At 40.0% G+C, this 21,765-nt stretch overlaps 1 protein-coding gene across 2 annotated transcripts in view; it reads right to left on the reverse strand.

The window, feature by feature from the left end:
- Positions 1-20,012: 20,012 nt before the first annotated feature.
- The window catches only part of gria2b (glutamate receptor, ionotropic, AMPA 2b), a 52,047-nt gene continuing 50,294 nt past the window's right edge, over positions 20,013-21,765 (reverse strand). For both annotated transcript variants that reach the window (XM_086259896.1, XM_086259886.1), the window contains exon 16: positions 20,013-21,765. This exon is cut by the window's right edge and continues 319 nt beyond it. The gene's annotated coding sequence lies outside the window, so the exon portion shown is untranslated.

Genomic DNA, 21,765 nt, shown 5'->3' on the forward strand with positions numbered 1-21,765 from the left:
ATTACATTTGCATTCAGAGTTTTCTAAACAAAGTTTTCATTTATGAATGGATAGTGCTCTGCCCCTTCGTCAAGGTCTTTCCAAACTTAAATACACAGGTCCACAGGTCTTTTTTTTTTTTTTTTCAAACTCTTGGCACTGATCCTTTTCCGCTTCTGATGATGTGTAATTGCCAAATCTGGTGGGTAATTCCCATGTGAGGCTGTGCTTTTTGTTTGCACCTACCTTCTTGAAAAACACAAGGAGACAATATAATCTTAAGACCATATTTCCCTTGGCTCGCTAATCAGTGATGCTGCCAAAAACCTGGCGCTGCTCTCAGCACACTTCCATCACGGGAAAAGTAATGGCCCTAAAAGTAAAGGTGATAGAGCATATGTTTACTTTGTTAATCAACGTTTTAACGATGCGTAACAAAGAAAAAGAAGGCAAAAGATGCCATAGATTTTTGACAGCTTCTAAAAGAAGAAAATGGCACATTTCTTTGTTTTAGCAGTGACATGGGTCACAGGAAACCAAACTGGAAAATTGTGAAACAACAATTGCTACCTCAGCCAAGAAAGATGTTGGCATGCTCTCTCTTACTGATGGTAGTGAGCCTGCTGTCCCATCCGTTCCCACCCATGGGTATTTTCCACCTATCCAGAAAGCATGTCCTTCTCACTTCCTGTGGTCTTTGGGCATGATACCATGTGTATCCACCTGCATTATACTCTTCTCCCAAAACACCACACTGACAGGTGAGAAGAAGTGGTTCCCCAGGCCAAAAATAAAGGGGCTGGCAGCATGATAGTACAGGGAAATGGCTATGCCTAAATAAGGGGGGAATTTAGATAAAAACAAACAAGCACATTTTTGTATAAGTACTGAGTTTGTATGTCTTGCTGAGTCGCAAGTAAATTCAAAAATGTTCATATAACATTCATACAGCAAACAATAGTCTTATAGCAGCTGCAATGTATGCACAGAGTTTAGAGAAACATTAGCATTTTTATGTTATTCAACATTTGTTCTTTGGCAATCTTCAAGTAAGTAAGAAAGTAAAAATACTTGAAATTGGCTGGAAAAAAATAAAATACACTGATCTTATCTTTAAGTGATACAAACATCATACTTAAAGACGGCAGTAGAACAGCAGTTTGCATCAAGGTGTACATAAAGTACATTATGACCAGAGAAAATTGCCATTATCTATTTTCATATTTCTATTGTGTTCAATACTGAAAGCACTGCTGAAGTAGGGACTGTCCAGGTGTGTAAATTTTAATCCTGCGTGACAAGCAATTTTTTTAGTTTTTAATCTCCAGGGTTTATGGAACCCATCCACACTCTTCTAGTTGTATGTTTTTGACCTATCTCGTCCCTTATAAAGCTGTGACTTTAGGTATGGGCAGTGATGGCCAGATCTAAAGGTCGATCCGTGATTAAATAGGTGTATATCTGCGCACTATATTGCATAAATTGATAATCTGTGGGCCAAATTGCTTTGAAATTCACAGCACATTTGTTTCTACAACAATTGCAAAAGAATATAATAAATTCAAGAATGTTCAAGCTTGGAGGGTATTGTCATGACGAGTGTTGTCTGGCAGGCAGGAGGGAGGACCCAAACACAGGACTCAGAAAGTTAAAGTCAAAGCACAGCTTTTATTGCTGGGGAAAACTCTTCATTAGAAATAAACATCACAAAACCAACCAATATCTCAGACGTGAAACTAAACACTAAACTGTGCGCTGGAACCTAGAACTAGGAAACTCAAGGCAACTAATCAGAAGTGAGAGCAAGGATATTTTCAGGAACACTAGGGGATAATACACAGCACGAAGAAAGCGTACGATACGACGACAAGCAGGGGAAGACTGAGGACTAAAATACCGGAGTAATCAGGGAACAGGAGACAGGAGGCAAACACAGCTGGGACCAATTAGGCAGGATACAAGGGAAGCAAAACTAGGCGCACTGACAAAGCACACGAGACTATCAAAGTAAAACAGGAACTATGACACGTACGCACAGACACGGACTCAGAGACACGAGCTTAACATTACAACACAACTGACACGGTATAGAGGGAACATAAAGACAGGGATGACTAGAAAAGAGACGTGGGACCAGGACAGGCACAGAGAAAACATGGGGACAGAGACTGAACACAGAACAGGGACTATCAAAATAAGACAGGAAGAGCACGATAGGCACAGAGACACAGACTAGACACTGAACAGAAGGAGCTTGGAATCTGAACCCAAGAGCTAATCTTAAGTAGTAAACCAAAACATGGGAGAAGAATAATCAAAACAGCACAACTAGTGAATCAGAACATAAACCATAATACAAAATAATACCAAAACACAAGAAACCTTAAATGCTGGGTCAAAATTACACAGCACTGTGACATCATCTGAAGCTGCATCCTAACATGAAGCATTTCCCAACAAAGTGCATTTCCAGTGGGGTTTTTTTCCCACTCTAGTGTCATTCAGTTCCTGCGGTCTCTAGTCACCAAGGTGGATGGTTCCCAGCATAAACGTTTCTCAACTGATAGCACTATTTGGTATATGGCCTGGTAATAAATAAATGTTTATGTAGTGAGCTGGAAATATCTGATGATCAACCATCACTAGCACAGCTTTAAAAGTTTTGGATTACATTTCTCTCTTATGACATTGAATCACGAATCATAGACATTGATTGTTTTTGAAACAGTGTGATATATCTAAATATGTCAGCTTTTTTAACTTAGATCGATATTTTGTAACATCTTTCACAGAACAATATTAACCCCCCAAAACTCATTCTTTTTCATTTATCTATCACGCTATTTCAGTTATTTAGTATTTAGTATTTAGTATTTATTTATTTATTGTCATTGTCAAGAACAATGAAATTGCGTTTGGGGCTTCCATACAACCCAAAAAAAAGAAAAAAATAATAAATACCCCTTAAAACCCAAGTGTACATATTTAACCCAGTGTGACTCCAATGCAATAAGACAATCCTTAGCAATAATGTTCGTAGAAATTCAGACAAAGACCTGAGAAACATGACAAAATACAACAATGCAACCCATTCAATATTATTGTACTGTGAGATATGATATCAGATATGATAGTTATCTATTTAAGAAAGAGGGGGGGGGGGGCAGGAGGGGGAAGAGAATAAAGATATGATGCACCAGTGCAGACCAGTTCATTGCTATTAAGAAGTTGGATATGGTTATTGTCCGTGAGAGGGGGGCAGAGAGTTCAGGAGCCTCACAGCCTGTGGATATTTCAAAATAAATACATGTGACTACACCAAACCCCTTCTCATGTCAATGTTAATGTCAAAGATCCACATATAGTGCAGTCACAAAGATTGTCTACAGTCTAACACAGCTCATTCCTAAATTGTGTTAAGCCACATTACTGAAAAGAGCAGCCAGTATTCTTAATTTATCACATACTGATAGTTAAGGACATGAAAGATAAGGACCTCTTAATAAATTCAGTGTCCCTTTTGTGTTATTATTTGAAGTGTTGGGATACACTAGGCCAGCTGAGAAAGTATTAAGGGTGAAAAAAGCCCATATCAGATGGCTTTCTTCCTAACTGAATTAGATTCTCCTGGAGGAAATTCAATAGGCCTCCCTCTGAGGAGGCGAATTCACTGTGTCCTGGTGTCTGCTCTTCATTATTTCCTCCTGCTCTGTCTTGGCTCCTATACATGTCATGGCTCTTGGTTTTGACCCAGAGTTTTGAGTTTGTTTGGGTTCATGAGGCATTTTTATTATGTGTTTTGCATTGTTTGGTCTTGTTCTTTTTTTAGGGAATAATTATGGTTCTTCTGTTAAGTGTTTTAAGTTGGAACTTGAATGTGTTTATCGTCATTGTGTGACAACAAAATTAAAATGCCTCTCCTTTAAGAACTGCAAACAACCATGCATATATATTTGCATATGTGCACCATTAAAATACACCAAATAAATAGATTCAATACACAGAATAGAGTGAACAGATTGTGACAGTGTGATGTCCTTCACGATGTTAGAGGCCCTCCTGCAGCATCTGGACAAGTAGATGTCCTCCAGAGGGGGCAGGGGGTGGCCAATGATGCCCTGAGCAGTTTTTATCACCCTCTGGAGAGCTGCTCTGTCTGCTGCTGAGCTGTTCCAGAGCCAGAACAGTCATATAGTATGTCAGGATGCTTTCTATTGAGCAACGGTAGAAATACTAACAGATTTTCGGACAGGTGGGCCTTCTTCAGTATTCTGACCGAATAAAGTCTCTGTTGTGCCTTTTCTTTTACAATAGCAGCAAAGTTTGTTGTTCATTTAAAGTCCCAATTGATGGCAAGTTGAAGAAATTAAAAGCAAAGCAACCTCTCTACCTCCTCACCCTCTAATTCCAGTCGTCTGAGCTTCCCTCTCCGTCTCCTGAAATCAATGATGAGTTTTCCTTTGTTTGTTTTTTTTTATTTCAGGCAGAGGTTGTTATGAGAGCACCATTCAGACAGGCTCTGCACCTCATCTCTATAGACGACCTGGCTCCAATTTGACAGGAGTCCCACCACAGTTGTGTCGTCAGCAAATTCCATGTTCCTATTTTCAGGGTGGAGAGACAGACAGTCATGAGTATACAGAGCATAGCGGAATGGGCTGAGCACACACCCCGGTGCTGAGGGTCAGGGTCATCGAGATGTGGGGTCCAAGTCTCACTATCTGTGGGCAGTTGCTGAGAAAGTCCAGTGTCCACTGACAAAACTGACATCCTGAGGCCAAGATCCAGCATTTTTGTGATGAGCTTGCTGGGAATGATAGAGCTGAAAGCAAAGCTGTAATGCTCAATAAGCATTCTGACATGTTTTCCCTTCTTCTCTAGGTGTCTCAATGCAGCATGAAGAGCTGTATTTATGGAATCTTCCACAGATCTGATTGTCCTGTGTGTATACTAATGTGGGTCAAATGAGGGGGGGAGAGACAATTTGAGGTGACCTAAGACCAGCCTTTCAAGCATTTGGATATTACAGATATGAGAGCAACAGGCCTGTAGTCATCAAGGGAGCTTATGTTTATTTGGTTGGGCACTGAGGTGATGGTGGTGGTCTTCAGTCATACTGGCATGCTAGAGGTAGATTGAAAATATCTTTAAATACCTCAAGGAGCTAGTGTGCTAGAGCACCCTTCCTGGGATCTGACTGTTTCACGTCTTCTACCTGGAGGATAAGTGGCTAGTCAGCAGGAGTCATGTGGGGAGAGATGCTTCCATAAAGTTCTCTATCAAAAAGGGTAAAAAAATGAATGTGTTCCTCTGCCAGCAACGAATCAGCAACAATCAGTCGATTCCTGCTGCTCCTCAAGTTTGTTAGATGCTATAGTCCCTGCCACATCCATGCTGCATCTGTGGAGATTAAATGCTTTAATGCCCCTCTAGAGATTATATCTGACATTGGGGTACAACTTTTTTTATTTCTAGATTTGTGTCCCACGGCTTCAAAAGATGCTGGACCTCCTTTGTCATTCATGGTTTCCTGTTTGGTAAGATATAGATTCGCTCGTTGGTAGTAATACACAACAGCTGATGTAGAAGAGTACTTTTGCTGAGTACTCTTCTAGGTCTTGATTGTAAAATACCCTCCAGGATGTACTCTGAAAGCAGTCATGCAGTTGTAACGTTGCGTTCTCTGGTCAAGTTTTTCATATTTCTGGTAGCCTCCTGCTGATGACCATAAACTTAGTCAATAACCATGACGCATAAGAGGAGTAGAACACAATACACAGAAATAATAAAGAAATGTAAAATACATATTATATATTACATGAAATGCATGTATAGCCCTTAAGAAAATGACAGACTTTCTTAGAAAAAGCAAATACTGTTTAAATAATGTTTAAAGATGAGGATAACGAGTCTCAAGTGTTAACCTAAAGTTAACCATGATTTAATGACTAAAAATACGTTTCTCATTTCTGTGTGTGACAGTGTGTGCATCTAGTACTGTACTTGCTCTCTTATATCTGAAAAGGCTATGCCAAATGTCAGCAGCATTTCAGGCATAGACCATATCAATCAGGAAAATTTTAATTTGGGTGGTCTTCAGTGAACATGGAAGACAAACCTTGGCAGTATTTTCTTTGGCATGGTTAACATCTCAGCCAAAATAAAAATCCCATCAGGTTGTGAGTTCCAATGCTTTTTGATAACATTTAGCAGGTAGCCTAGAACTATGTTAGAATTGACGTCTGGAGCTAAATTCACTGCTGTAACATAGACAACACAAAATTCTCTTGAGTGGTGGTAGGGTCTGCATTTAACTACATCAATTTAGGTGGTCTTTAGCGGACATGGAAGATCCATCTTTACAGATGTAAGGTCCACTTCCTCAGCCTCCCTGGGAAAGTCTATGCCAGGGTGCTGGAAAGGAGAGTTCGTCCGTTAGTCGAACCTCGGATACAGGAGGAACAATGCGGTTTTCGTCCTGGTCGCGGAACACTGGACCAGCTCTTTATCCTCTCCAGGATACTTGAGGGTGCATGGGAGTTTGCCCAACCAGTCTACATGTGTTTTGTGGACTTGGAGAAGGCATTCGACCGTGTCCCTCGGGGTGTCCTGTGGGAGGTGTTGCGGGAATATGGGGTGTCTGGCCCATTGCTACGGGCCATTCGATCCCTATACAACCGTTGCAAGAGCTTGGTTCGCATTGCCGGCAATAAGTCGGACTCGTTCCTGGTGGGTGATGGGCTCCGCCAGGGCTGCCCTTTGTCTCCGGTTCTGTTCATAATTTTTATGGACAGGATTTCTAGGCGCAGCCAAGTGGCGGAGGGCTTTCGCTTTGGTGGCCTCAGAATCTCATCTCTGATTTTTGCAGATGATGTGGTTCTGTTGGCTTCATCGGGTGAGGGCCTCCAGCTCGCACTGGAACGGTTCGCAGCCGAGTGTGAAGCAGCGGGAATGAGGATCAGCACCTCCAAATCTGAGGCCATGGTTCTCAGCCGGAAAAGGGTGGAGTGCCCACTCCGGGTCGGGGATGAGTTCCTGCCCCAAGTGGAGGAGTTCAAGTATCTCGGGGTCTTGTTCGCGAGTGATGGGAGAAGGGAGCCGGAGATCGACAGACGGATTGGGGCTGCAGTAATGCGGACGCTGCACCGGTCCGTCGTGGTGAAGAGGGAGCTGAGTGTAAAAGCGAAGCTCTCAATTTACCGGTCGATCTACGTCCCTACCCTCACCTATGGCCACGAGCTGTGGGTAGTGACCGAAAGAACGAGATCGCGGTGTGGCGTGGGTGTGGTCCTTGGCCAGCTGCAGAGGAGGCGTGACGCAGTGAGCTCCCGGGGCGGCGCAGGGGCGGGGTGAACAGGTGTGCTGGGATCTGACAGTGATTGTGTCTCTTTATGTGTTGGCAGTGACAGACGGAGACGGAGGTGACAGCAGAGAAAGAGAGCGCGGAGTATATGTGTCTACGTACAACCCCGAGCTTAATAAAAAGTTCTGCACTGTCAAAGTCGCTCCGGCTGGTATTTCTTGGGTCCACCGTTACACGCGGATACAAGCGGCAGAAATGAGCTTCCTCCGAAGGGTGGCTGGCCTCTCCCTTAGAGATAGGGTGAGAAGTTCGGCCATCCGGGAGGGGCTCAGAGTAGAGCAGCTGCTGCTCCACATCGAAAGGAGCCAGCTGAGGTGGTTCGGGCATCTGACAAGGATGCCCCCTGGGCGCCTCCTGGGTGAGGTGTTCCAGGCATGTCCCACCGGGAGGAGGCCCCGGGGCAGACCCAGGACACGCTGGAGAGATTATATCTCTCGGCTGGCCTGGGAACGCCTTGGTATTCCCCCGGATAAGCTGGAGGAGGTGGCTGGGGAGAGGGAGGTCTGGGCCTCTTTGCTTAGGCTGCTGCCCCCGCGACCCGGCCCCGGACAAAGCGGATGAAGATGGATGGATGGATGGAGGTCCACTTCCTCTTTCACCACTGACAATGGTAACGCCATCAAAAAGTGAGACATTCAGAACCAAATGGTGTATTTTAAAAGATAACTATTTCTTAAAGTCTCCTTAAGCTGTGAAATATCTGCCTTGTATTTCATTCATTTCCAGCTGAAATTAAAAAAAAGAACAACAACAGTAAAGAAACATCTATATAGGTACATGCATTCAATCATACAAAATCACTGAGTGTAATCTGTAAAACGAAGCAAATAACAGGTTATCATCAGTGGAAACCACTATTTTTGAATAAAGATAGACTTAAAATAGCAAGGGGCTGATGTTTAGATTCTTGGATGTTATTGCACAGATGGTAACTCACTGTAACACACCCAAAACAGCTGCTGCAAAATTTGGCCTTCTTCAGATGAGCAGCAAAGTTGTTTACCTTTTTCCTATCCAAGTCATCATTATTTTCTAGACTTGAAGTTTCTTTCATATATAATTCATTGTACATCAACTTGCCGTGGCATTTTGCTGAATTAGGAATGTACTTTAAATAGTGGGGCGTGTTGAATTCTGGGTCGATTTTGTATTTAATTTTCCTCAAACAAATTACAGGATGCTGAAAACAGGAAAATGAACTTAATTTAAGGCTTTTTAATAAAGGAGAAGTTTTTGTTTATCAAATGTTCTCCACTGTCTGCCAGTACACTGAGTGGGGGAAAAAAGTATTACACATTAGTTTCTTTAAAAGAAGAAAAAGTACAAAAGTAATGCATAAAGTTTACTTAATTACTTACTGGAGAAAGTAATACATTACTTGCTAGGGTCGTTTTGCATTATAATGCATCATCATGGTTACAAGTGAATAATATCAACCCTATGCTTCAGTTCCACACCTTACACAAATACACATCCCAAAGAGGATACAGGCACATAGTAGAATATTATCACAAAGCCGAAAGCAAAGTTGACAGGTAGAACTGAGGGCTACAGTTCTATAAGCTTGCTTGTAGAGCACCTTTCAATCTTCCTCTTTCCTTCACAGGAAATGAAATCCGCTATTTGATGCTGTGGGAATAAATGCAGGTTTGATTTATTTTCTCTTTGCACATTCTGTAGGTAATTGAACAATCTCTGTAAATCAAGTAAAGAATTAATTGCTGCTGAATTTGGATTAGTGGATTAAGAACAATAGTGTATTACATTACTGCATCACAGGAAAAAAAGTTAATGTGATTACAGTAAGACATTACACCACAGGTGTCAAACTCCAGGCCTAGAGTGCCGGTGTCCTCAAAATGTCTTGAAGTTTTCCAGGAACCTGCTAATGAACTAATTATTTAATTCAGGTGTGTTAACCCAGGGTGATATCTAAAACCTGCAGGACACTTGAGGTTCAACACCCCTGCATTACAGGGGTGTTGAACACCGAGCACTGTTCAGGAACATTAAGCATTTTGTGATGGTCTGAGGTTTGTTTTGAGCTGCTGTGAATACCAGCAATAATGCAGTAAACAGGGATAAATTGACAGACCTCTCAAAATGCACAAGTATGACTTTCTCATTCTCACAATAAGAGAAAGTGAGAGAAATAATTTTGACTGCAGGAGAAATGTTTCACTAATGAAGAGCAGCATTGTTTAATACCAAAAATGTTGCAGGTCCTTGACTAAGACTTTTTCAGTGTACGTTTTGGGATTTAAAACGTATCTTTTTTTCTTTTTTTTTCAAAATTCTATTGACAAAAAAGAAAAGGAAAAGATTCATATCTTCAAAACTCTGATGCTATGACATGCTTTGAACAACGAGTGTAAATTTAATCTGAATAGAGTACATTTCTTTCTGTGTCTTTAGCTGAGCTTTGTAAAAGCACAACAACATAATTCAGTGACACCTGTTGAAAACCTTTTGAAATAATGCTGATAAAAGGCAGCTTTATAATCTGTGAAATGTTTGGAATAAAGGTTTAAAAAGTGAAGAGCATTGGAAATCACATGTGCTCTAACTCATACTCAGACTGTGACTGCCATACTGAGTATTATATATGCATAGATTATATCTGGTTAATTCAAGTTAAACTGTTATAATAAAAGGGCGCCAGACATATGCACTAAATGGACAGAAATTAAATGGGTCATGGCCCATATGACTCTTCTTCTGCGCAAAATGAAACCTTTTAGTGTGCCTACCTGAGTCATTAGATTATGATAATGATGATAAAACACTGATAAGTCTGATAAAAACCATTAGAAATCTAACAGTAAAGGCAGCGCTATTGCAAACAAGACAAGAGCAGAAACTCATAAATCTTGCAATTTAGTGCACAGACCAATTTAATAGACATTTTCATTTGTGTTGATTATTTTAATGCTGAGTGCACCCTGAGTGCTGCTGTTTATTTCTAATGATGCTTTCCAGCTGCACATTTGAGCTCTGAAACCTCAAACATTACGTGTTACTGCCCCGTAGCCTAATAAAGGAGTCATAGAAATTACTTTAGTTTATGGGCAGATCAAAGAAAAAAATATTTTATTTATTGAACAGATGTTGGTGTGTGTTCTGTGTTCTAGTAGCTGGAACTGCAGCAGTGTAAAAGAGAACTACCAGCAGATTATAATCAAGAAAAAAACTTTTGGCCATTTTCTGCATCACCAAATTAATATATGCACATTCCAGTAGCAATCCGATGCACAGTTTGCACAAGTTTTACAGCTGGGTTTCATTTGTGATGTTGATAAAATACAACTTAAGAAACTGCAGTGCACATATAAAATGCATTCCCCTGGCAGTGAATCTATATTGCATGCTGTAAATAAAAGAATCAGCGGAAATGTGGCGCTTCCAGACAATTCTAAATAAAAACTCTGAACATAACCTGCTCCACGCCAGAATGAGTTAGCCAGGTGAAAAGAGGGGCATTTTCTTTTGTGACATAGAAAATTGACTTTAAGCTTAACATAACCTGCTGTTTCCTAATACACCCTTTGGTTTTTAATGGTTGGTGATATTTTGTAAACATATGACAGAATAATAGAGGCAAAATGATGTAACAACCAAAAAAAAAGTCGAAAGGGTTAAATAAAAAAATCACAAAGAGATCACAGAGGGTACACAGGGAGGCAAAAGGGGACCATAACCACACAGTAGGAAGTGATGACGAATTATCTGACAAAGACAAGAGAGGAGAGGGGACTATTTAAACACACAGGGCTGATTAGAGAATAGAAAACGGAAGGGGAATGAGATACAGGTGAGAGTAATCACACAGTAAAAGTAACTTACACAAGGCATGCAAGAAAATCAAAACATCAATTAAAACTAGAGATGGCACGATACCACTTTTTTTATGTCCGATACCATAAATTTGGATATCTGCCGATACCGATATGAATCCAATATAGTGTTTTTTAATCAATAAAACAGTTTTTTTAATATCATGCTGCATTTTGTATAAGTTCATACTCAAGTTTAAAAAAACAACAACACTAAAGCTATTCTGTTATACCTGTATGTAAAAAAAACAAAAAAAAAAAACATTTCATAGTTCAGCAATACTGATCAATCTAATAAACTTAAACCTACACCATCCTCCCTATTCTGGTATTTTAAAGAGTACTTAGCGTAAGTATTAAGCAACCTAACTAACAGGGTTCCAACTCCCAGCAACAACAACAAAAAAAAATAAAAAATAGGGAACCACCCCTCACGCTCCATCTCATGATGCTTAATCGACATAATCAACCTTAATTTGATGCAGTGTGAAAAATAAAAATGCACAGAAATAAATTATTTTTCAAGAAATACTAAATAGATTCAACATCTTTCTTTAACAGAACTGCAGACTGCACAGCCTTCCCAAAGGAAAAAGTACTATAGCTTACTAGGGTATATATTTGTCATGGTCTGGTTGGGCACCTGCAGGTCTCAGACAGCGGCTCCTCCTCCTTTAGGCGGAGTCCGGTTGCCCCTCCCTGGCTGACCACCTGTGAGCAATCGTGCCAGCGGTATATCAGACCTGCGCTCTCAACCATTCATCGCCTGAGTATCTGCTATCCCCATGTTAGTTCAGTGGAGCATCATAAACCTTGTCTTGACGCCGTGTGATGACTCACCTGTTTTTTCTTGTCCTCAGAGATAGCACCCGGAGTGGAGATCTCGTTCCCCTCGCTCCCGTCCTTCTGGACCTGGGCCGCCTGCTGCTTACACAACGTGGCCTGCCGGCCCACCGCTCACCTGCCTGCCTCCCCACGCCTCGACCGCTTCCGGGCTTTCCGCTCCACCTGTCCCCTCCATCTGAAACCAAGTAAGGCAATTCAATTCAACTGTGGAGGATTGGTGGTTGTCTGCTGGATCCCTCTGATCGTGATCTCCTCTTATTCCAGTGCCCCCGGTCCCTACCTAGTCCTGTTTCTACCTCCCCGCTGCCCCCGCTGTTCAGCCGTCTCCTAGAGGTGTCTAGGTCGCCCTCATTATTCACCGACGAATCCTACGCACCACTAGTGTGGTGGCGTCGCTTTGTTTTTTACCTTTGTTTACCTGTGGGCGGAAATAAATCATTTGTTCTCTGTCACCTCGCTTCCGGGTTGGTTTCTGCACCTGTGTCCATCCCTGTTCCCTCGTGCCACTGGGCCGTGACAATATTAGACTTAATAGTTACTATATACAGTAATGGACTTCTATTTATTTTACATCAAATTAAAACTTTGGGTGTCAGATAATTATTTAATAAAAGCTAGACATTTTAAATGAGAATAAGAAAGAAAAGTATGTCTTTGTGCCCCCTTTTCCCTGTTAATGCCCTACCTGCCCCCCTGGCTAAACTTCGCTAGATCCGCCCCTGCGCAGTTACCAGCTGTCAGCTACGTAGAAAAGGATCCTGGTCTAGAAAGTAATATTAAATAAATTCTAACAACAGCTTATCAAGCTTAAACGTGCTTCTGTTTACCCGCTGGTTTCCTCTTTCTGGTGCAAAGTGGGCTAAGCTTAACGTGGGAATGCTTTACAAACATTCAGAGATGGACTTACACACTTGCTTTACTTCTCTCGGGGATAACTTTGTCGGGGATGGTTGGTAGCAAAGCTCCAAATGCTCAACCAGACCACCACAGGTCTTGCAGGCCACAGCCGCTCTATCATGTGATGCATACTGCTCTGAAGTGCTAAGGTTATGAGGCGAGTTACAGCATGTTGCAAGTTTTGTGAGGTGCTTTCGTGATATTTAATGGATCGGATTACATTTTTTATTTCTCTCCGATATCCGATCCAGTAATTTAGGTCAGTAGCCTATCGGACCGATACCGATATGTAATATCGGATCGGTCCATCTCTAATCAAAACATGAAACTCTGGAACCATAAAATAAAACAGTAAGACACAATATCAGAATGAAAACTAGAATAATGAAGAAGTTAAAGCAGATATCCAAAATATATAACACTGGAATAACAGGAACCAAAATAGCAACTCAAAGTCATTCAAACCAGGAAATAAGGACAAAAATCAGGGACCGTGACACTTTTTCTAAGCTTAATTTCTAAGCTTTATGTATGGTCCATTTTCTTAAGTGTTCTTGAGCAGTATCTTAGAATGGCTGTCCTCTATACGTCATCATATATCACGCAATGTTATGCGATTGACCATTAGGTTATTGCTCTGCCTGCTCTGACGTGTGAGAGCGCATGAACAATGCTCATAACTAAAGGTGAGGAAAAGAATATTTCCACAAATAAAGTGAGAGGCTCAGTGTTTTCTTCCTTTTTTTGTTCTTTTTTTGTCCTTTGTTAGTGACATTTAAATGTGGCCAAATCATTTCTAGTCTTGGTAAACCAAAATTAAGGACAGGCTTCAGGCACACAGATACCTGATTTATTGGACCATATATATTATACTTAAACTGTCACACCACAGAGGCAGCTCATAAATTCAACAAATGTGATCAAAGCCAATTCGTCATTTTGCTTTATTTTGAATGTCACTGCTAATATACACAGCTGCTTTGTGTGCAGCAGTTGAGATGCGAAGTTGCATCTCTGACATTTGCAGAAGAAATGCCACCTCAAAGCTGCGTGTACACCTTCGATGTGCTTAAAGCAAAGACAACAGAACAACAGCTTGCCACGGTCTGTTACCATGGAAATGTACTCAGCCTTGGTCAAAACTGAAGCCCTTGTTTCATTTCGAAACACCCCCTCCCTGTCACTTCAACCTGAAGCACATAAGATCGTGTATTGATAAAATACAATAGCTGTTTGTTTTATTCTTAGGAGTAACGTAAAATGGAGGTATGGATGATGGAGCAACCCCCATTCCATCCCACCCCCACCTCAGTGCGTTAATGTGCAGCTACAGGGATGACATGCTGTACTGGGACATGAGAAACCCAGCTAATACTGTTGCCATGACAACCCAGCCAGAGGATAACTGTTTTACAGCATACAGTATAACACCACCCACAACCTTGGTGCCTCAGAAATATGTTGCTTGTCTCTTGCTCAGTATAACAGGGGTGAGTGGCTTTAGCAGTCAGTTGGGATTTTTCATCACCCACCATCATGATTTGACATCATTTGAAAGTGCTAGCTTTCCCCCCCATCAGAAATAAAGAACGGTATAAGGGACCAACACTAATGAACCATTCTATTGTTAATTGTGCACAATGAGAGCAGAAATTAAACGAAAATGTCACATCTGCATTGGAAATGTCATTGGTTTTAAAGGGGTGCGCCCCAACTGGTGACATTATCTCAGTTTAACTTTAAGAGTAACTAAACATGGCTACATTTTATTATGTGAGAAGATTATCCTCTGGGAACCAAATCAGTATAAAAAAGCGTCAGCCTTCCTCCATGCACTTTTTTTCAGTAACGAGTAATCTAACTAATTACTATTCCTATCGTTACAGTTACTAACAAGAAAATGCGGTCCGTTACTATTTTTCAACAAACAGACGGTTGAAGCTGTGTTCAGCTTACCGCATCTTATATCACGGAAGTAGCTGCCTACGTAAGTAATCTGGACCCTACAGCTTTAAGCAGCTGCGCGCACTCCCGTGGATGGTAATCACGATCACTGTGTAGCACAGGGGTGGGCAATCTTAGGCTACGTTCACACTGCAGGCGAAAGCGCATCAAATCCGATTTTTTTTGACCCTATGCGACCCATATCCGATCATGCTATGACAGTGTGAACGGCGCAAATCCGATATTTTCAAATCCGATCTGGGTCACTTTCGTATGTGGTACTGAATCCGATACATATCCGATGTATTAGAAAGCGACTGCTGTTTGAACGGTCAAGTCGCATTAAATCCGCCTTTTACGTCACCGACACAAGACTGAAGCCAATTATCAGCGCCAGAGAAGCGCCCGAGAAGACATCGCGAACGCTTCCTGGCCATCCAGTGTAGATGTTAGTGAAACTGTTGGGAAGACAACGTAAACATTTTATTTGTACTGTATAATCTGCAGATTCTGACAGAAATCCTTTGAAGCACCGCTCCTCCCTTAAACAGCAATAAGGATCATTATTAGGTTATTTACATTATTATGTAAATAACAAAATAACTTAAAGCAAAAATTGGGAAACGTGAAGTCCGAAGTCTTTATATTAAGGGCCATCAGTCAAACAATACTGTTGCTCTGGGTCTAAACAGAGCGCGTTGTGTGTGACATCTTCTTTTGCGCATGCGGGCCGCTTTGAGCGTTCACACTAGAGCGCGTTTGCTGTCGCATTTTATTTGTAGTGTGAACGAGCAGACAAAAAAAATCGGATTTGATCAAAAAATCGGAATTGAGTATTAAGACCTGCAGTGTGAACGTAGCCTAAGTCCACGAGGGCCGGTGTCCCTGCAGGTTTTAGATGTGTCCTCGAACCAACACAGCTGATTTAAATGGCTAAATTAGCTCCTCAACATGTCCTGAAGTTCTCCAGAGGCCTGGTAACAAACTAATCATGTGATTCAGGTGTGTTGACCCAAGGTGAGATCTAAAACCTGCAGGGACACCGGCCCTCGTGGACTGAGATTGCCCACCACTACCCAAAAATAGTTATACCAAGTTTGTAACATCATACTCAAAAAGACTTCAACAAAGTCAAATTTTGCAATAAAAAATGAATTTGATCCATCTTGGAATAAGGCTGACAAATGACAAAATCTGGAACAAGTAAATTGCTGTAAATACTTTCTTCATGCACTGCAGTTGCAGAAAGACCATTTACTCGAGCCCCACTTCAGTGCACCAACAATTACTTGTTGATTTTCAGTGCATCTTTTAAAACTGAACCCAGTATACAGAGTCCTTATCTTGCCAAATATAACAAAAGTGTAGTGACTTTTTTGCGTTGAGGTCCTGCTGTCAGTTGTGAACTTTTAATATAATAAAATCGCTCTTACTTTTTAATGAAATGCACTGCAGACCTATTTAACTTGGAAGTTATCCATCCATTCTCTTCTGTTTATGCTTAATCAGGGTCGTGGGGGGCTGGTGTCTATCCCCGCTACCATAGGGTGAGAGGTAGGGTACACCCTGGACAGAGACAGACAGTAAGATCACAACTACTGTAGTGGTTTCTGAGATTAAATTGAATGGAAAAAAAATAGTTTAAAGAAATGAAACAATAAAATCAAACCATTCAATTAAAAGGCACTTGCTTAGCATTCGATTTTGCAATACCTCTCTGGAGTAAACATTGCTTTGTTGTTCAGGATTGCAAGTGCAAGTTCCTGTCCATGCCTATCTGAATCATTCTGATGTCAACTGAGTTGATTGTGTATTACAATTGCCGTATAAAAGGCCTGGGCACTGCCAACTTATGCTTTCAATAACTTTCAAGATTTGTCATTTCCACAATATCTTCCATAATGGTTCAAGTGGGTAAACAAGTCGATATTATTTTGAAATATACATAAAATCATGTCATGTTAAGAAAGCTCATGCACCTTAAATCTGCACCAGTGTTGCTGTGTGAGCATTTCTGAATCATGGCTGGATTTTAATGAGGCCAGGGCAGGCAGTCAGGCCTTAGCTAATAGACCTGAAGATGAAATATTGTCCTGTCTGTGCTATTGATGTCTCCTATATGAGGTGGCAGATTCAGGCCATTCCCTGTGTACCTTCTGTCATCATTACCTTCAGTCCAAGGAGAAACATATCATAACAACCACTGATAACTAGCAATATAAAGGAAAGAAGTGAGACAAAGCTGGCACATCACATGCTGATAGCTCACATGGATGAAGATTCATTTTGGTCAGCCATTCCTGTGTGATGTTATCGGCTGAACTAATGGCCCATAAGCAAGCTTGATTACACAAAGGTGGTGCAACTGCCTTGTAAAATGATAACAATGCTTCTGCAGAGTGTCACTTCAGTAAGTCATTTCTACATAAAGGAAAAACAAAATAGTGGCAAAAATATTGGTATAACAAAAAGCAATGAATAGCAGAAAACCTCAGAGTGGAGCTATGCTCGCAAAGTTGGTAGTGTTGCCATGGGACATTCATAACCTTCAATAACCCTAACCCTGTTAAGGAAAGTAAAACTAAAAAAGGAGGCTCCAAGGATGACTAATTAAGGTTAAACAAATCTGTTTTTGTTGAAAGCAAACAGCAAGATTGTGCTGAGAAAGGGGGAATTATCTACACTTTTTGCTGCAAACGCAAAATATCAAAATATATATAAAACTTAAAAAATACAAATTCTTATGTTTATCAGGAAGTTCCTACATTTTTTTTTAGGAAAAATGCATTTTGTGGGAATATAACTACATGTTTAAAAAAATCCTTTTATTATTAAAGAAATTAGTATTAGTAGTAGTTTATACTTAGCACAACCGTAACACTTTATCTTCTTTGATTTTTTAAATTTTTAACATTTTACATACTTCTTTCATGCAATAGTATAATTTAAGCATTTTAACTGTGGAGGCTTCTCCCCCTTGTACAAATAAATGTTTTAAATATAAATTGTCGACCACTTGTAGCAATGGGGACATTGCTATTCTGGAAGAGCTCATGCCCACCAGGATAGAAATGTTTCAACATAACATAAATGGGATCACTCAAAATAACTTGATTTGCAGTAACCCTTGTCTTTAAAGGGTCAAGTGAGCAAAAATTATCCTGCCAAAATGCCCCTGATGGCATGACAGAGCCACCGGTTCCCCTTCACTGGAGAGGTCCAGGTTTCCTCTCTGGGGTTTTCTTGAATTTGTCACCTGTCTTTATGTCAACAAAAACACTAAAATGGCTTTTGGACTAGAAAGCTAAATTCATTCCACTGAGTCATCCACCAGGCAAAACCCTCACAAAATGTTTGGGCTGACCAGATGCGTCCAGTAGCAAAGCCATCTGATCCAACTAAGTAGCAGATGGTGAGCAACCTCTTTGCTATGCCCAAGTGTTTAAATCAGCATATGTGAGTAGAGTGGCGACAGAGAGGTGCATGGAGCAGTGTGATTTTGCCCAAAGCAATGAGCAATCCCATGAGCCTAATACAAACACTCATGAAAATGGATCATTGCTTGAAATTCTGGGAGTGTGTCAAGATACACCCAGAATGACAAGAATGACATAAAAGGAAAATGATGTAGCATATACAAATGTACACATGAAGCAGGTCTCTGCCTGCATTTGACAAAAGGTGGAAAAGATGGAGCGGGAAATACTTCACAGATTTTCAGAAGCAAGAACACAATCAAAGTTGTTGGAACCATGAGCTTAGTAGAACAAAAAGATAACCAAACACCTTGCATGACATAAAGTGGGAAGACTTAGTGGAATCAGAAGCCTTTGAAAATTAACGGTGTATGTTTATTTCCTTTTAAATTGCCAAATGTACAGTTAATAAAAGTACCACTTCACAGCCTCAAACAGTCATTTTACTGAGTATTTGCAAAAGCTACTTTTGAAGGAGAATTACATAGTAATGTAAAATGTAATTAGTAAAAGTAGATTGGAATATAAAAATAAATCATGTTGTTCTGCCCAGACAGCCTGACTCACATGGCCAGTAAATGTATCTCGTTGATTTCTATTGACAAGTTTCTCACATCTGAGTATGTGCGTGTGCAGGGTGAGATTCTTATTGATTCAGTGCGCTCTGGTCTGCAGTACATGTCACATTTACAGGAACCTTTTTATGTGTAAAAGAAAGATTCATACACTTCAGTGTCCACGGCGCCTGCGGGCGGTGACGACGATACCCCATGAGCCATTCACGGCTAAGGGATAAAAAGCACAAATAAAGGCAAAATCGTTCTGCCTGATGATGAAAGTGCATTCACTTTATTAGTCGAGCTTACATTCATTATCTATAAACTGTATATAGTTGCAATAACTGTGGCTCCTGGGTGTCTGTCTACGGATTCTACTTGCAGCTAAACATGATTTTAATATGATGTAATTAACTATAAGGCATGATAGAAAGGCACACATGGCATGAATGTGAGAAAAGGAGGATTATCTTAGGGAGCAGAAGGAAGTCAGCCATCTTAACGGAGACGTGTGAAATTCATTAACACTCAGAAGAAGTAAGGTGACCTAAAGGCACTTCAGCACTAAGCAATTTAAGCTCAAAACTGTTTGATGTATTATACTTCAAGAATTGTAGCACACAACAACACTAGATTTAACCAATACATTTCAACTGTAAAGGTTGTTGTACTTAAAAGTAAAGAACAAACAAACAAAAAAAAAAAACACGTATTTGCCTTCATATCCTCTGTAAGTTTTGTTGTTGTCTTTTTTTTTTAGCACAGTTTCTGTGATGTGCCCTCAGCTCTGGCAAACTAAGTTTAGTAACGTGATATATATATCTCCCTAAACAGAAAAAACAATGAAAGCACAAATGGTTGTGCAGTGCCTTGGGTGATATAAATCACAGCCCAGCCAGGTCACATAAAGGGGAAATAAGTGACATAAAGGGGAAATAAGTGACACCTGTCACTTATTTCCCCTTTATGTGTGTTATATATAAGCAAACAAATCAGTCATAGGTAAGCAGTGTCAACAAGTTATGTTTATGAAAACTTAAATAACTCTACATGAATATTTCAATAGCATAAATACAAAGCAAGAGATTCCAAATAAATGACACAGTAAAAGATAACAATAGATCAGCCACTTTTTATTTAGAAAGAGTCCCAAAAAATAAACAAGTTAGCACACATTCCATATACAAAATGTCTGTGAAATAGCCTGAATATGCAATGAAACTGATTAGCGACTATGGTATACCGTATGCTTCTATACTTGATAACAAAAACAGTGGTAATAATAATAGTATAGTTCATCTCCCTGCTGTGTGCAGGAGGGGGTTTGTTATAGATCTATTTGAAAGTGGGGGGAAAAAATCTTATAAATAGATGTGCTCATCTGCATAACCTGTGTATCTAACTTATGGTGAGTCTGGACAACTAAAAAGTAATATTGTATCTTTAAAACAATTAAATGTAGCATTGAGTACTGCAAAAGGAAATCAAGTACTTATGATAAGGGATACAATTTGTCATATTTGAACTTTTATATAAAATATATGTTTATATGTATATATTGTATATATGTCTTACATTGTATTTCCAATTTCAAACATTTAACCTCACAACTTCAACATTGAAATGAAAATGTATGTTTGGCAGTAATGAAATAAACGTATGAAGTATTTGCGGCAACAACATGCAACTTGTGCTACTCCATTGTCCGATTAATGCAAAATACATGGAGACTTGAAAACAAAGCAGAAAGGCTATTGTATTAGTCATTGCCACCAACTGTACATCTAGTTACAAAAGTTACAGAATGTATCAGAATCATTTACATTCACTGAGATGACAGTGATTGAGTATATTAAGACTATATTTATCTACTGGCACTAGAATTTGGCACTCTTACTTATTTGGCATTTTAACCATCACGTAAACCATGTGAATGTAGATGCTTCTTTTTGATGTCACTTTAAAATGTGATGGAATAATACCATACCATACTATTTTTTTTGTTTTGTTTATTCATCGCGTGTAAACATATTAATCTCCTCTTGAAAGAACAACAACCCCGGTCCTCATCAGAAAAAATACAAACAGCAAAAGCACTGAAGCAAACAAAGAGACAAAAGTAATAAAGCAGAATTGCTGCACCAAGTCTAACAAGAAAAACATAGAAGGATTGATTCCAAATGCCAAGCATTGACATATATTTCATATCAACACCAAATGTTAAAGAATAAAATATACAGGAAAGTTCAGAATAGGAATTAATTACATGATTTTAACATCTCACCCCCATAATGCAATGTATTTGGCTTTAAAAATATCGAACTAGAAGCTGTTTAGTATTTTTTCTTTCTGTATACTCACACATGAAGATGTTTTTATCCAACCAGTATGTAAGCAAGTTTATTTAAAAGCTATTTTGTGAAAATACATAAAAATATTTTTTTCAATAAACGTTTTTAATAGATTTTCTTAGAAAAAAAGGACGATTTCACATCTTAATGCAGATGAAATCAAGTGTGCTTGAAAATCCTGTTTTGCGGCGGTGGCTACAGAAACGGTGTGTTTTTGACGACATCTTCCCCTGATGAACACACCCCCTCACTTTTCAGACACACATAAACACAGTTGAGATGACTAAATCTCTGACTCCTAGAAGCAGTCATTGCCATCAATCAAGCCCTCTTTTCCATCTCAGTCCAGTCCAAACAGATAGACAGGAAAGCATGGTGTCATCAGTTTAGAAAAAAAAAAGCCACCCTTTAAGATTCTGAGATGGAATTCCAGCCACAAAGGTAGGCGTTTTATTAGGTGAGAAATAGAGACAGAGAGCAACAATACAAGTCTTTGTGATTGGCAAAATGAAGTCTCCA

Source organism: Aulonocara sp. 'chitande type north' Nkhata Bay, linkage group LG2 (assembly GCF_057382095.1).
Source record: "Aulonocara sp. 'chitande type north' Nkhata Bay isolate Kocher_YH1m ecotype deep benthic linkage group LG2, A_spYH_male_GT1.1, whole genome shotgun sequence".
In the NCBI taxonomy this organism is placed as follows: domain Eukaryota; kingdom Metazoa; phylum Chordata; class Actinopteri; order Cichliformes; family Cichlidae; genus Aulonocara; species Aulonocara sp. 'chitande type north' Nkhata Bay.